Raw genomic sequence first — 16,939 nt, 5'->3', positions numbered from 1 at the left:
AACCCGGCAAACCGCCATAGACTTCAATAGGCAGGCGAATTTTAAAACCCACAGGGACTCTTTCTGGCCACAGTAGTGATGGAAAAGTTGTTTCAAGGGGACTAACACCTGGACTGTAGCATGCCGGAGGGGGATCCATGGCAAAACTCCCATGGAAAATTACGTAGTTGACGCAGAGTGTGGTAAGTTGAATTCGCAATGCGATTAATATAACCTGCATTTATCGCAATGCGATTACAACTTAGATCTGAGGTCCTAATGGTTGTATTGCTAGAATTGACGAATATAGCACTATATTCTCAATCTTCGTTATATTCTAGCAATACAACTATTAGGAACCCAGCTCTAAGTTGAATTCGAAATGAGATTAATATAACCTGTATTAATCGCATTGTGATTACAACTTAGATCTGAGTTCCTAATGGTTGTATTGCTAGAATAGACGAATATAACGAATATAGCACTATATTCTCAATCTTCTTTATATTCTAGCAATACAACTATTAGGAACTGTTCGCCGGCGAATAGTTCGGGACATCTCTACTGTCGACCAGTACAGGCCCCAAAAATTAGGCAATAGGCATTACCCTACAGCAAAGAACTTTGGATTCTGTGGCTGGAGGTACATTAGGCAGTCACAGGATAAATATGTAACTGTTGGCCAGTACAGGCCACAAAAATTAGACATACAATGGACATAAAAGGCCTTTTATGCCACTGTATTTACCTAAGACAGGGACCATGATTTGTTCTGGGTGGTGGCGGATATTTGTGGGCTGTCATGAGGAAATTCAATCAAACGTGGTCGACTCGTCACATGTGTTGAATTTCTCCGAGATCCATGCCTCATTAATTTTTAGAAATGTGAGGTAGTCCACACTGTCGTGATTAAGGCGGGTGCGCTTATCGGTCACGATCCCCCAAGCTGCGCTGAACTTCCTTTCAGACAGGACACTGGACGAGGGGCAAGCCAACAGTTCCATGGCAAATTGTGCCAGCTCTGGCCACAGGTCAAGCCTGCACACCCAGTAATCTAGGGGTTCATCGCTTCTCAGAGCGTCCACATCAGCCGTTAACCCGATGTAGTCTGTCACCTGTCGGTCTAGGTGTTCCCTGAGGCTGGATTCGAAGGACGGCTGTCGATGGGTTGGCTGCAAGAATTATCTCATATCCGAAGTGACCAACACATCTTCAAAATGCCCTCTTCTTGCATGCACTGTTGGATTGGTACCCGCAACTGTTTCTCTGTGAGTGGAAATTTCTCTGCCAGCGCCCTCAAAAGCAGAATACAGCATTTCTTGAATCAAGGCTTAGTGCTGCATTCTGCCAGCCCTCTGTGATGGTGGTAACATTTCAGCCATTTTGTGCTTGTACCGGGGGACTAAGTACGTTGCCACCCAGTACTGGTCCTTGCCCTTTATGCTTTTTATACGGGGGTCCCTCTTCAAACACTGGAGAATGAAGGCCCCCATTTGCACTAAACTGGAAGCGGTGGAGTGGCTTGGCTCCTGCTCATCATCCAGGATAATGTCGTCCTCGTTCTCCTCCCCCAAGCCACGGACAACACCAGGGATATCAGAAACATTTAAAGCATGCTCTTCTTGCCTCCTCCTCTGCCACGGCACCATCCTCCTCTGACTCCTCTTCAGACTCCTGTGGTTGACTTGTCTCAGATGGAGTAGCCCCCCCTGGGAATTCATCCAGGATTGCGACTTCCTTATCTTCCTGCTCCTGCTCCTCGACGGCTTGATCAATGACACGACGCAATGCACGCTCCAGAAAGAAGGCATACGGTACGATGTCACTGATGGCGCCCTTGCTGCGACTGACCAGTTTGATGATCTCATCAAATTGCCGCAGAAGTCTGCATGTATCTCGCATGAGCAGCCACTGGCGCGGTGAAAAAAAAAAAAAACAATCTCCCCAGAACCTGTCCTGCCGTAGAGTTCATACAGATAGTCGTTAACTGCACGTTTCTGCTGGAGCAGCCTATCATGCATATACAAGGTGGAGTTCTATCACGTCGGGCAGTCACAAATCAGACGTCTGACGGGCAGGTGGTGTCACCGCTGAATGTCAGCAAGGCGAGCCATGGCCGTGTAAGATCTTCTAAAATGGCCAGAGATTTTCCTGGCCTGCTGCAAGACGTCCTGGACCCCAGGGTATTTGGCAACGAATCGCTGCACGACTAAGTTCAGGATTTGTGCCATGCACGGCACGTGTGTCCTTTTGCCCTGTTTCAGCCACTCAGCAGATTGGCACCGTTGTCGCACACCACTTTACCAACTGTCAAATTGAACGGGGGTTAGCCACTGATCAGCCTGTGACCACATAGCTGAAAGGAGTGCAGGATCGGTGTAGCTCTTGGCTTCCAGGCACAACAGACGCAGCACAGCATGGCAACCTCTCACCTGGCACATCGTATAGGTTCTGAGGAGCTTGGGGGTGCAGCAGAAGAGACAGTAGAAGCGGAAAAGGAGGAGTCAGCCGAGGAGGAGAGGGAGGATGGAGTAGGGGGAGTAGAAGAAGAGGCAAGCCTGCATGCAATCCGTGGCAGTAACCAAATCTACATGGGTGCCACGGGTTGCATGCTTGACGGCCGTCAGAAGGTTCACCCAGTGGGCAGTAAAAGTTATGTACCTTCCCTAAAATTTATTTTGGGGGCCCACCATACGGATACTTTCAAATATAATAAATAATCGAACAAGTTTTTTATTTGAACATAGGCTGGTGGAGGTGCTGTACATTGATTAAATGTATGTAGTGCAAAAAGTCTAATGTGTTATGTGCCACTTGTGCAGAGGGTGGGAGACTAGGGGCCCACTTTACCCAGGGGCCCACCGGGGGATTCCCCTGTACCCCTGTGGGCCAGTCCGAGTCTGTTTCCATCCACAATTACATTGTCTTTTACCTGTATTTTACTGTATTTTGTCTCGTATTGAGACTATAATAAAGTTTATATTCATTTCTATTTGTGTTTGTTAGACCACGTGTCTGTGGTCAGATGTATCTTGGCATCGACACTGTGTGTCAGAGATACATTCACTTGCCGCTGAACGTGGCCATATAGCTCTGGGATGCCCTTCTGGGAGAAATATTTCCGTCCGGGGACCTTCCATTGCAGTGTTTCTATGGCCACAAATTTTCTAAAGGCCCCCGAGTCCATCAGTTTATATGGCAGTAGTTGGCGGGCTAGCAGTTCTGACAAGCCAGTGGTCAGCCGTTGAGCAAGAGGGTTATCCGGCGTCATCATCTTTTTTCGCTCTAACATTTGGGGCAAGGAGGCCTGCCTTTTGCTGCATGAACGCAACGACGGCACGGTGGAAGGTGTAGTGGAGGACAAATAGAAGGAGAGAGAAGGAGAAGAGGCAGGACCAGGAGTGACGGGAGTGTGGCTTTGTGGGTTCTGACGGTGTTGCTCCCACTGGGCTCGGTGATGGGAGGACAGCTGTCTTTTTAAAGCGGTCCTCCCTAGATAAGTGTTGGGCTTACCGCGACTTATGTGCTGACAGCACAGGCTGCAGATGGCAACACTATTGTCAGTAGTGGACACGTTTAAAAAAGCCCACACTGCAGAGCCATGTGCCGGCGTCCTGGGAGCACCAGATGGGACCTTGCATGGTGGATGGCTCGTTCCATATACATTAGCAGTCTGCTTTTTGCCTCCTGTGCACTGTAAGTTCTGCCTGCTTCTCCTCCTTATCTGCTGCTCCGTCTCTCCCTCTGTACTCCCCTCCTCTTAGTCTCTTGTGGGCACCCACGTGACATCCAGCGCCACTGCATCATCGGATTCGTCACCTTCACCTGGGGGGGGCAACTGGTAAATCACACCAGTAGAAATTATTTCTTTAAATAGTGTTTTTCACTCTCTGTAGATGCGGTAAAGCAGCAAAACCACAGCCAAATGCTGCATTACCTAAATGCACTATAAAGAAAGTATATTATTGGCATATAGCACCCCTGCTTCAATCTTTTTTTTGGGGGGAGCAACTGGCTAATCACACCAGTAGAAATTATTTGTTTCAATAGCATTTGGCAATCTGTGTAGCTGCAGTATCGTAGCAGAACCGCACACAACTGCTGCACAATACAATTGCACTATAATATACTTTCTATGTTAGAAAGTATATTATAGGTATATTACACCACTCAGTAAGTCACACCTATCGATAGCACACCTATACCAGTCCTTAAAAGGTATTTTTTGGCCCTATTAGCTAGCGTTTTGTGTCCCTAACAGCCTGTCCCTGCTCCACACAGCAACCTCTCCCTACACTGGCAAAAGACTGAATGTAAAATGGCGGCCAGATCAGGTTTATTTATAAGGTATGGGGTATGTCCATGTGCTCAAACGTCTCAATTGGCTGTCCTGTACCACCTGATGGATGTGTCATGGGTCAAAGTTCTTCACAATGTAAAAGAATATGGCGGGCGCGAATATCGCCATATATTCGCCCGTTCGGTGAACAGCGAACATTCAAAGTTCACCGCGAAATGACTGCCAGGCGAACCGCAAGGCCATCTCTATAGCTGTATAAACATATAAGCTATATAAGCAACCCAGGACAGGTCCCAGCTGGCCAGCTACACTCCCACCAAAATTACCTATAATTCTATGTTCTTAGTCGTAGGACTTGATCATGAATTTGAGGAATCTTCCATCATATTCTCAACTTTCAAGTGTCTTTTATCACTCTCATGTAGAACAACTAACTTCTGTATAGGACGCTCCAACTTCAGTGGAGTAGTGAGACATTTTCCTTTTTGTCAAGTTTTGAGTCTCCTATTTGTAACAACACTCTTCCTACTAGTTTGTTTTCATCCTTTTGAACTTCTAGAACTTTGGCCAATTTCCATTGACTTCTAGGTAAATCTTCTTCTTTTACTAACACTATCTTACCAACTTGGACATTTCTTCTGGGTGTTTTCCATTTACTTCTTAGCATAAGATTGGCTAAGTACTCTTTCCTCCATCTATTCCAAAACTGTTCTGATAGATATTGAACTCTTCGCCATCTCCTTTTAGCATATAAATTCTCTTGGGTGAACTTGTCAGGCGGTGGCTGTATGTAATCAGACTTAGGGTGAAGTAGCTGGTTGCGAGTTAAAGGGTGCAAACTTGTTGGATCATTGATGTTATCAACTGTAAGTGGACTACTGCTAACAATAGGCATTACTTCATAGAATAGGGTCCTAAGTGAAGCATCATCTATTCTTCCGGTGTTTTTTTCAACACTGAACTTAACACATTTCTCACAGTTCTGATTTGTCTTTCCCAAACTCCTCCTGTATGGCTTGCATGTGGAGCATTCATATGAAAATCACACTGTATCTAACAAATACTGAGTTACTTTTTCTTTTTCAATCTCTTTTAGCGCTTTCTTCAATTCATTCTTTGCTCTGACAAAATTAGATCCTTGGTCAGATCTAAGCTCTCTGACGGTACCTTTAATGGCTATGAAACATCTCAAGGCATTGATAAATGTGTCAGTTGACATATCCTCTAACATTTCAAGGTGAATTGCTCTGGAGCTCAGACATGTAAATATCAGTCCATATCTCTTGTACTCCTTGCGGTTCTGTTTGGTGATGAATGGGCCAAAGCAATCCATTCCGCTATAAAGAAATGTTGGTGATGGGTTTACACGATCTGCCGGTAAATCTGCCATTCTTTGTTCTTCGGTATGTCTATGTGCCTTTCTGCAGACTACACATTTATTTATATACTTTGCTATAACTTTGCTTCCTTTCACAATCCAGTTACCACCTTCTCTCAAACAGCTTTGGTGTCACGAGGGTGTCAAGAGCCACGTCTGACTACGTTATACCCGGGGTCAGGAAGTTGCGCTGTTTCTTAATGGTAGCTTTCTGTGTTTGCCTTGCAATCCTTTTTGTCTCACTCAGGGATCCGTAGCTTCTTCTCCTCAGCTGTTTCTTGTCCATCACTCCCAACCTCCTTATATTCTCCCTCCCATTTCTCTGGTTGCCAGATATAGAGCTTCCTGCCTGGACTTCTATACTGACCCACTGGAGCTGTGTAGCTGTGATTCCTGGTTGTCGTTCCAGAGCTTTACCCTCCGGATCCCTGTTGGGCTTTTGTTTTCCGCTGTTGTCGCCCACCTGGGATTATATGTTTTGTCTATTTTGTCTGTCCTCTCCTTGGTGTTTTCCTTTAGTGTTAGTGGTGCGGACTAGTGTCCACATCGCCCTATTCACTACTTAGGGCTCATCTTAGGGAAAGCCAGGGTTTAGGCACATGATCGGCGTACGGGTGAGAAACCCGTCTAGGGACGTCAGGGCAGTCAGGTGCCAGCCTCAAGGTGAGTTAGGGGTCACCACCTTTCCCTCTCCCTTGGACAGGGCCTTCCCTTTTCCCTCCCTTTGCGTCATGTATGTGATCGGCACGCCGGTCGTGATATTATCCCTGGCCCTTATTTTGTGTAGGTAGAAAGAAAAAAAAAAAAAGAAAAATTTTTCTTTCTGCCTATTTAGAATCCAGTATGGATCCTATTGCTGCTTTGACAAAGCAACTTCAAGGCTTGTCTTTGGAGGTGGCAGGATTGAAGGCGTCGGTCCTCCAGCAACAGCAGCAATTGCAGCAGACCGCAAGCCCAGCGGTTGCTATGGGTAACCAGGTTGCTGCGGAACCCAAGGTTGTTCTTCCTGACAGATTTTCTGGGGGAAGGGACAAATTTGTGACGTTCCGTGAGGCCTGTAAGTTATATTTTAGGCTGCGCCCTTACTCCTCTGGTAATGAAGAACAGCGGGTGGGGATTGTTACTTCCCTGCTTCAGGGGGACCCGCAATCCTGGACGTTTTCTTTACCCACTGATTCCCAGGCTCTCCGGTCAGTGGATGAATTTTTTGGGGCCTTGGGTCTCATATATGATGACCCTGACCGAGTCGCCCTGGCTGAGTCGAAGTTACGGCGACTCCTACAGGGAGAACGGCCAGCAGAGGAGTATTGCTCAGAGTTCCGTAGGTGGGCTACGGATACCCAGTGGAACGACCCGGCTCTCAGGAGTCAGTTCTGCTCTGGGTTATCCGAAAGGGTTAAGGATGCGCTTGCGCTGTATGAGACTCCCTTTTCCCTTGATGCTGTTATGTCCCTTTCTATCAGAATAGATAGACGTCTTAGGGACAGATTGAAAAATCCTGAGCAATTAGTAACCCCTCCCAAGCAGCAGCTAATCTGTACAGACCTAGACGAGCCTATGCAGCTAGAAGGAACTACTCGTCGGGTCCGTCCTCCTGAGGCTCGCCGTAGACGTGGGGTTTGTTTTTTCTGTGGGGGGAGGGGTCATTTCATTAATGTCTGTCCTTCCTTACCCAAGAACAAAAGACAGTCGGAAAACTACTAACCCCAGGCTGTGTGGAGGATGTCAGCCGGGGGCAGGGCCGGCTCCAGGTTCATGTGGGCCCTTGGGCGATAAATCCCAGTGGGCCCCCATGAGGCATTTTTTTACATTGACATGTCCCCCTGTGGCTCCTACACGGTATAATGACCCCCAGTGGCCCCTATACAGTATAATGACTACTAGTGGCCCTTCACACAGTATAATGAACCCCCAATTCCCCCCCCCACTGTATAATGACCACCTGTGGCCCTGCATTCAGAATAATAACCCCCAGTCGCCCCCATTTAGAATAATGACCCCCAGTAGCCCCCACACTGGGGGAATACTGTATGGAGGGGGCTCTGGGGGTATTTATACTGAATGGAGGGTCATTGGTGATCATTACTAAATGGGGGACACTGGGGGTCATTATACTATGTAAAGGGCCCTCACAGTATAATGACCCCACAGTGGCCCTCCATTCAGAATAATGACCCCCAGTCGCCCCCACACTGGGGGTTATACTGTATGGAGGGGGCACGAGGGGTTATTATATTTAATGGGGGCTCTGGTGGTCATTATGCTAAATGGAGGGTCAATGGGGATCATTATACTAAATGGGGGGGCACTGGGAGTCATTATACTGTGTAAGGGACCCTCACAGTGTGATGAATGACCCCCCAGTGGCCCCCTCACATACCTATCATTGCAGGGGAGCTGGTGGTCCTGTCATTCACTAACCGCAGCTCCCAGCTCCCCACATGAACCTGGAGCCGGCCCTGAATGACCCCCAGTAGCCCCCACACGGGGGGAATACTGTATGGAGGGGGCTCTGGGGGTCATTATACTGAATGGAGGGTCATTGGTGATCATTATACTAAATGGGGGACACTGGGGGTCATTATACTATGTAAAGGGCCCTCACAGTATAATGACCCCACAGTGACCCTCCATTCAGAATAATGACCCCCAGTCGCCCCCACACTGGGGGTTATACTGTATGGAGGGGGCACGAGGGGTTATTATATTTAATGGGGGATCTGGTGGTCATTATGCAAAATGGAGGGTCAATGGGGATCATTATACTAAATGGGGGGCACTGGGAGTCATTATACTGTGTAAGGGACCCTCACAGTGTGATGAATGACCCCTCAGTGGCCCCCTCACATACCTATCATTGCAGGGGAGCCGGCGGTCCTGTCATTCACTAATCGCAGCTCCCTGCGCTCCTTCTCTACGGCGGCCCGCTGCAGCAGTGAGCCAGGCCTGGAGGAGAGAAGGAGATGTGCAGTGATGGAGCTAGAACTGACTGGGCCCCACAGCGAAATTTAGTACGCCCCCCTCGCCCCCAATGTGTGTTCACATTACATTTTTCCTATCGGTTTGATGTATACACATGTGCAGCACTCCACGTTTTTGTATCCTGCAGAGTCAAGTAAAAAATGCAGACGTTAACGTATATGTTTTTTTTACCATGGAACTGTATGGTGAACGGACGCCACTGTACGGCATCAGTCTGAGGCATCTGTCAATGCATACATTTTCACTATGCATTAAATGGATGGCAAAAATGTGATGTGAACCCAGCCCTAGTGTCAGAATAAGCACCAGTACACAGCGGAGCAGCGTGGTGGTGAGGGGAGGTCGCCATGTACTGACAGAGCGCTGCCTGGTCCTGGTGGTCAGGGGTGAGGACTGTGCTTCCCAAGGATCATTTTCTACTGGAAAATACAGGGCACAGTATAATACACTAGAATCTATATAATATAAAGATATTATCCCCACCCCCGAATAATCATACGATTAGGGGGTCATTTATTATATAGAAATACGTCTATATTAGGGCTCTTTCACACTTGCGTTATTGTCTTCCGGCATAGAGTTCCGTCGCCGGGGCTCTATGCCGGAAGAATACTGATCAGGATTATCCTAATGCATTCTGAATGGAGAGTAATCCGTTCAGGATGCATCAGGATGTCTTCAGTTCCGGTACGGAACGTTTTTTGGCCGGAGAAAATACCGCAGCATGCTGCGCTTTTTGCTCCGGCCAAAAATCCTGAAGACTTGCCGCAAGGCCGGATCCGGGATCAATGCCCATTGAAAGGCATTGATCCGGATCCGGCCTTAAGCTAAACGTCGTTTCGGCGCATTGCCGGACCCGACGTTTAGCTTTTTCTGAATAGTTACCATGGCTACCGGGACGCTAAAGTCCTGACAGCCATGGTAAGTGTAGCGGGGAGCAGGGGAGCAGCATACTTACCGTCCGTGCGGCTCCCCGGGCGCTCCAGAGTGACGTCAGGGCGCCCCAAGCGCATGGATCACGTGATCACATGGATCACGTCATCCATGCGCATGGGGCGCTCTGACGTCATTCTGGAGCGCCCGGGGAGCCGCACGGACGGTAAGTATACTGCTCCCCCGCTCCCCGCTCCTACTATGGCAACCAGGACTTTAATAGCGTCCTGGCTGCCATAGTAACACTGAAAGCATTTGGAAGACGGATCCGTCTTCAAATGCTTTCAGTACACTTGCGTTGTTACGGATCCGGCAGGCACCTCCGGCAACGGAAGTGCATGCCGGATCCCAACAACGCAAGTGTGAAAGAGGCCTTAGGCGTATTTCTGACACAGATGTGGCGCAAAGGTCCTTAACACCGCAATCTGTATCTTTTCCCGCTCATGCCAGGTCTAAAAAAAGTGGTGTGGGCAGGGAAGGGGATACAGTTATGGCCATCCAGTTATTGGATACCACCGCCATATAGTGATAACACCGCTATATAGTGATAACACCGCCATATAGTGATACCACCGCCATATAGTGATAACACCGCCATATAGTGATAACACCGCCATATAGTGATACCACCGCCATATAGTGATAACACCGCCATATAGTGATAACACCGCCATATAGTGATAACACCGCCATATAGTGATAACACCGCCATACAAGGATAAAACCACCATACAGTGATAACACCGCCATATAGTGATAACACCGCCATATAGTGATAACACCGCCATACAGTGACCGGATAAAAGGGTATAAGAGGGCATAGTACAGGGAATGACTATGGGCACTGCACAGAGTGTGGTAAGAGGGCACAATGCAGGGTATAAAGGGGCACAGTACGGGGTGGGGGGCACAGTCACATGACCCTGTGATGTTAGAAGGTCCTTATGGTGAATGCGGTTCAGATGCCACCATAATGAGAGGCAGAGGAGTGAGACAGGGGCCCGGGGCCCTGGATGGACAGGAGGGGTGGACACAGCAAGTAGGTTGAAGGGGCTCTGAGGGGGATTCATACAAGTAGTGGCAGGAGGTCTGTGCAGGGCAGCAATAGGAGATAGGAGGGTGGGACAGGAGCCCTGAATACATGAGGGAGGAAAGGAGACAGCAGGGGCTCCATGAGGATGAGATAGGACAGGATATGGGGGGGGGGGGGGGGGCAGGTGTCATGGAGACAATCAGCTTAATAAAACAGTAACACAACTAAATAGAATGAAGCAGCAGTGTCCCCCCCCCCCCCTTTCCTTCTGTCCCACAGAGAAGAGACAGTCACAGTGCAGACTCACAGACTGTCTCCACACTTCTCTGCTCCAGCTCCAGCCGTGCGGTCTCTCTCGGTCTCTCTCCTCAGGCAGCGTGTGTCCTGTGTAGAGGGGCCGTGTCCTGAGTCTCTGCAGCTCAGAGGGCCCACCAGAGGGGTACTGCGTATGTGAAATGACAGCAGTGAGAGCTCCCATCTGTATTGATGGAAGTGCTCATAGCAGCTCAGTGGGCCCCCCCAGGAGCATTGGGCCCCGGCACTTGCCCGGGGATGCCGGGTTATGACGCCGGCCCTGGCCGGGGGTATACGTTTCCTCCATACGATCATCTCAATTTGTGTTGCCAGCGGTTGTTGTTTTTGGTGTTAAGACAGAGACTATTTCTTTCTTTCTAGACAGTGGAGCAGGAGTAAATTTGATAGATGCCCATTTTGCCGCACTATGGGTTTGTCTCTTTGTACGCTACAGAGACCTATTCCCATATTCGCTATTGATTCTGCTCCTCTGTCTCAGAGAAACCTCACTCACATTGTCCATAACTTACACCTTCGGGTAGGGGACCACCATAACGAGTGTCTTTCATGTTATGTTCTGGAGGGCCTTCCCTCTCCTGTGGTATTGGGTCTTCCCTGGTTGGTAGCGCACAATCCAGTGGTGGATTGGCAGGCCAGGGAGATATTGGAGTGGAGTGAGCATTGCAGAGAAAATTGCTTAAAAAGCAATTGCTTAGTCGCCTCCATAGCTACTCCACCTACATTTGTTTTGGACTTTGAGGACGTTTTCTCTGAAAAGGGTTGTCAGAAGTTACCACCTCACCGTCCTTATGATTGCCCGGTTAACCTGATTCCCGGTGCAAAATTACCCAAGACCAGGTTATATAATCTTTCGGGTCCCGAGAGACAAGCCATGAAAGATTATATCTCCGAGAGCCTGGCTAAGGGACACATCAGACCCTCTTCATCACCCGTGGCTGCAGGGTTTTTCTTTGTTAAAAAGAAAGATGGGGGCCTGTGTCCTTGCCTAGATTTCCGCGAACTAAACCGGATAACCATCCGAGACCCATACCCTCTTCCTCTCATTCCTGACCTGTTTAATCAGATTGCGGGTGCTAGGTGGTTCTCCAAACTTGATCTTAGGGGGGCCTACAATCTGATTCATATCAAGGAAGGGGATGAGTGGAAGACAGCTTTTAACACCCCTGAGGGGCATTATGAAAATCTAGTCATGCCTTTCGGTCTGACCAATGCTACTGCTTTCTTCCAACATTTCGTTAATTACATTTTTAGTCATCTTATCGGCAGGTTTGTGGTGATATACCTAGATGATATTTTAATTTATTCGTCTGATCTGAAAACACATGAGGTACATGTCAGACAGGTACTGCAGGTCCTACGGGCGAATAAATTATATGCGAAAATTGAAAAAAGTGTGTCTTCGCCGTTCAGGAGATACAGTTCCTGGGATATCTTTTATCTGCTTTAGGTTTCTGTATGGATCCTAGGAAGGTCCAGGCAATTTTAGATTGGGATCTTCCTGAGAACCTTAAAGCACTTCAACTTTTCTTGGGTTTCGCAAATTTCTAAAGAAAGTTCATTAAAAATTATTCTGTGATTGTCAAACCCCTTACTGACATGACTAGGAAAGGGACTGATTTTTCTAAATGGTCTGACGCCGCTAAAATAGCATTTTCCTCTCTAAAAGAGGTTTACCTCGGCACCTGTACTAATCCAACCTGATGCCTCCCAGCCTTTTATTGTTGAAGTAGATGCGTCAGAGGTGGGAGTGGGGGCTGTACTGTCTCAGGGTCCGTCTCCTGGCAAATGGCGTACTTGTGCTTTCTTTTCTAAAAAACTATCTGCAGCAGAAAAGAACTATGATATTGGCAATAGAGAACTATTAGCTATTAAACTAGCGTTTGAAGAATGACGTCACTTTTTAGGGGGGGGCAATCCACCCCGTCACGGACCACAAAAACCTTCTGTACCTCGAATCAGCTAAGCGTCTCACCCCTAGACAAGCTAGGTGGTCGCTATTTTTTACCAGGTTTAACTTTTTCATCACCTATCGACCTGGGGCAAAAAATACCAAGGCAGATGCATTATCTCGTAGTTTTGGTGGGGGGGGGGGGGGGGTAATGTGGGTGATCCGGTACCCATTTTACAAAGAGAAGTGGTTGTCTCTGCTGTACACTCTGTTCTGGAGGGGAAGGTGTTAGAGGCCCAGGGGGACGCCCCGGTCTCTTGCCCCTCAGAGAAATTGTTTGTACCGTTAAACATGTGTCTCGAATTATTAAAGGAACATCATAATTCGGCACTTGCTGGGCACCCGGGTAGTAAAGCAACCTTGGAGCTATTGTCTCGTCGTTTTTGGTGGCCAAGGTTGCGTCGGGATGTAATGGATTTTGTGTCTACTTGTTTTACTTGTGCACGCGCGAAATTCTCTCATACACGTCCAGCAGGGTCTTTATTGCCACTTGTCATTCCCAATAGGCCATGGACACCTCTATCAATGGATTTCATCTCTGACTTACCTTTGTCTGCGGGTAAAACAGTTATCTTGGTAGTAGTAGACAGGTTTAGCAAAATGGTACACTTTATTGCGTTACCCGCACTACCTAATGCTAAGACTCTAGCTCAGGTGTTCATCAGTGAAATCGTGAAGATTCACGGGGTCCCTTCCGATGTTGTTTCGGATCGGGGAACCCAGTTTATTTCTAAGTTTTGGGGTACATTTGTCCTTTTCCTCAGCTTTCCATCCTCAGTCGAATGGAGAGACTGAGCGTACCAACCAAAACCTTGAGACATACCTAAGGTGTTTTGTGTCTGAAAACCAAGAGGTGTGGTCATCATATTTACCGTTAGCCGAGTTTGCTATAAATAATCGCAGTCAGGAATCCACTGGCAAGTCACCATTTCTCGGTGCATATGGTTTTCATCCCCAATTCTGTACTTTCAAAGAAGGGGGGTCATCAGGGATTCCCGAAGAGGAACGGTTTTCGTCATCTTTCATCTGTATGGCAGAAGGTGCAAGCTAACTTGAGAAATATGGGAGGTAAATATAAATGCATGGCTGATAAGAAACGGTCGCCAGGTCCGGACCTAGGAGTGAATGACTATGTGTGGTTATCTACTAGGAATATTAAGTTAAAGGTTCCCTCTTGGAAACTGGGTCCTAGGTTCATCGGTCCTTACAAAATAGTAGCCATCATTAACCCCGTGGCTTTTCGCCTGGAGCTACTTCAGACTTTTAAAATCCATAACGTCTTCCATAAGTCGTTACTCAAAAAGTATGTTCCACCACTAGAACCGTCACCGCTGCCACCCCCTCCTGTTATTGTTGATGGTAATCTGGAGTTTCAAATATCCAAAATTGTTGATTCTCGTCGGGTCCGCCGCTCTCTTCAATATCTGGTGCATTGGAGGGGTTACGGTCTCGAGGAAAGAATGTGGGTTCCAGCGTCAGAGGTAAACGCCAACAGGTTAGTTCAGGCTTTCCATGCCTCTTATCCTGAGATACCCGGTCCTGAGTGTCCGGAGGCCCCTCGTGGAAAGGGGGGTACTGTCACGAGGGTGTCAAGAGCCACGTCTGACTCCGTTATACCCGGGGTCAGGAAGTCGCAGCGGGTGGCTGCGCGCTCTATGTCTAAAGATCGCGCTGTTTCTTTTTTTTTTTTTGAACAATAATTTTTATTAAGATTTTCATAAACATAGGTTACATTTAAATGTAAACATTCACATGTACAAGATTGTATCACAGCAGATAATAAGGCACTTGTGACATCTTCTAATAGGGGAAGGTAGTTACATTGCACACGACAGATAAACTGGTACCATTAACAGAAAAGGTCACTAAGGTACATAAATACTGGGATGCATACTAATATTCAAGTAATAGAGTAGAGCTAAAAGATTATAATCTAATAGCTGCATTAGGAGGAATGTTGCAATTTTTATCACTTAGCCACACTTCCCAATTCTTTAGGAAGACAGACTTTGAGTTCCTAGCTGATGCCCAAAGACCCTCAAATAAGCAGTTGTTGTCAAGCGTTCTAAAAATTCTCTTGATATTAGGGAGTGCACCAGCTTTCCAGCAGGCAGCAACTTTCAGACGTGTAACAAATATTAAGTGACTTGCAATTGCTCTAAAGTGGTATGGCAGGTCTATAAGGCCTACAGAAAGTAAAGCCATCTTAGGAGAGGGGTCAATAGGATAACCTGCTAGAGAAGATAAGAACTCAAAAATTGAGATCCACAGACTTTTTACTGTACGGCACTCCCACCACATGTGAAGATATGTTCCAGAATCATGGCCACATCTCCAGCAAGCTGGGGAGACCTCAGGAAAGATTCTGTTTATATAAACAGGGGTTCTATACCATCTGTATAATAATTTTCTTGCTCCTTCTAAGTGATCAGAGCATTTGGAGAGTTTAGAGACAGAGGTAAAAACTTCGTTCCACTCTGAATCTGTGAGAGCTGAACCCAATTCTACATTCCACTTATCTATAATATGCTGTAAGGGGTTTGTATTTGATTCCTTTAGTAAATGATAACCTTTAGTAATACCTTTATCTAATCTGTGTGTCATTTGAATCCAGTCCGATAAAGAGTGATTGAGAGAAGTATGGTGAAAATTTCTAGGGGATTGAAGTAGATGTCTTATTCTCAGATACTTATAGAAATCTGTATTGGGTATGTTAAATTCTTTATGTAGATAAGCGAAATCAACAAAAACATCATTTTTCTTTAGTTGCCCTATATTAGTGATACCCAAAGTAATCCAATTGTCAATCCTTAGGTCAGGAATGGCTAATTCACAAATTTCTAAGGGCAGGGAAAAAACTGAGGTGGTAACTAGTTTTTCTATTCTAGCAATGGTATACCAGATGTTGTGTATTGCTTTCAGAGTTGCGAGTGAGGAAATATTCTTAATGCCAAAGACCGCTGTAGCAGAGAGGTGTAGATTTATATCATGGGATCCCATTATATTTTTTTCCAGTAAAACCCATTTTTTTGAAGTATCATTCTTGATCAGGTATCTCATTTGGTCAAGTATAGCGGAGGCATAGTAATGTTTAATAGAAGGGACATTAAGACCACCTGTTTTAAGTGATTTGTTAAGTATAGGTCCTTTCACTCTGGGTTTGTATTTTCCCCATATGTGTCTGTTGATTAAAGCTTGTAGCTTTGTTATGTAACCGTTGGGAATAGCAATTGGAATGTTACGGAACATGTAAATGATTTTGGGTAGAATCACCATTTTGATTGCAGCTATTCTTCCTAACCATGAAAGCGAGTCCATTCTTAGGTTGTTTAAGGAGTCGTTGATTTTATTATATAGTGGCCAAAAATTGACTTTAAATAGTTTGTTAGTAGGGAAAGCGAGTTGTATGCCCAGATATGTCAATGATTCATCAGCCCATGGGTATTTATACAAGTTAGAAATTGACCGCCTGGTGGCTCTGGTCAAACCCAGGTCAAGAATTTGGGACTTATTAATATTCACTTTATAAAAGGAAGCCTTACCAAAATTAGCAATAATATTGTTAATAGCATTTAATGCAGTGGTTGGGTTTGATGTTAGAATTAAAACATCATCAGCAAAAAGTCCTATGCGATGATCTGTATTTCCTACTGTTATCCCTTTAATAAGGGGGGAAGATCTGATATGTTCCGCAAAGGGTTCCATTGCCAGGGCAAATATTAGGGGTGACATGGGACAGCCTTGTCTAGTTCCATTTTTGATATTGAATGGAGCAGATAGAAAACTAGAAGAATATATAGAGGCACTAGGATTGGAATATAAGGACATTACTGCGGAAAGGAAGAAATCTCCAAAACCGTATTTTTCCAAAGTAGCCTGAATATATTTCCAGTGTATCCTATCGAACGCCTTCTCCGCATCCAAGGAAAGGAGCAAAGAAGGCGTTTTTGTGGCATATGCCACATCTAGGAGATCTATGAATCTCCTAGTACCATCTGATGATTGTCTGTTGGGAACAAAACCAATTTGGTCATTGGCTATTAAGGAAGGAAGAATGGTAGATAATCTCTT

At 46.4% G+C, this 16,939-nt stretch overlaps 1 protein-coding gene across 1 annotated transcript in view; it reads left to right on the top strand.

Annotated features, from left to right (window-relative positions):
- LOC120988611 (probable N-acetyltransferase 16) overlaps positions 1-16,939 on the top strand; it is an 84,499-nt gene that overhangs the window by 40,542 nt on the left and 27,018 nt on the right. The gene's annotated exons all lie outside the window — the stretch shown is intronic.

This window comes from Bufo bufo, chromosome 1 (assembly GCF_905171765.1).
Source record: "Bufo bufo chromosome 1, aBufBuf1.1, whole genome shotgun sequence".
Lineage (NCBI taxonomy): Eukaryota > Metazoa > Chordata > Amphibia > Anura > Bufonidae > Bufo > Bufo bufo.
This window is presented reverse-complemented; position numbering and strand designations above follow the sequence as displayed.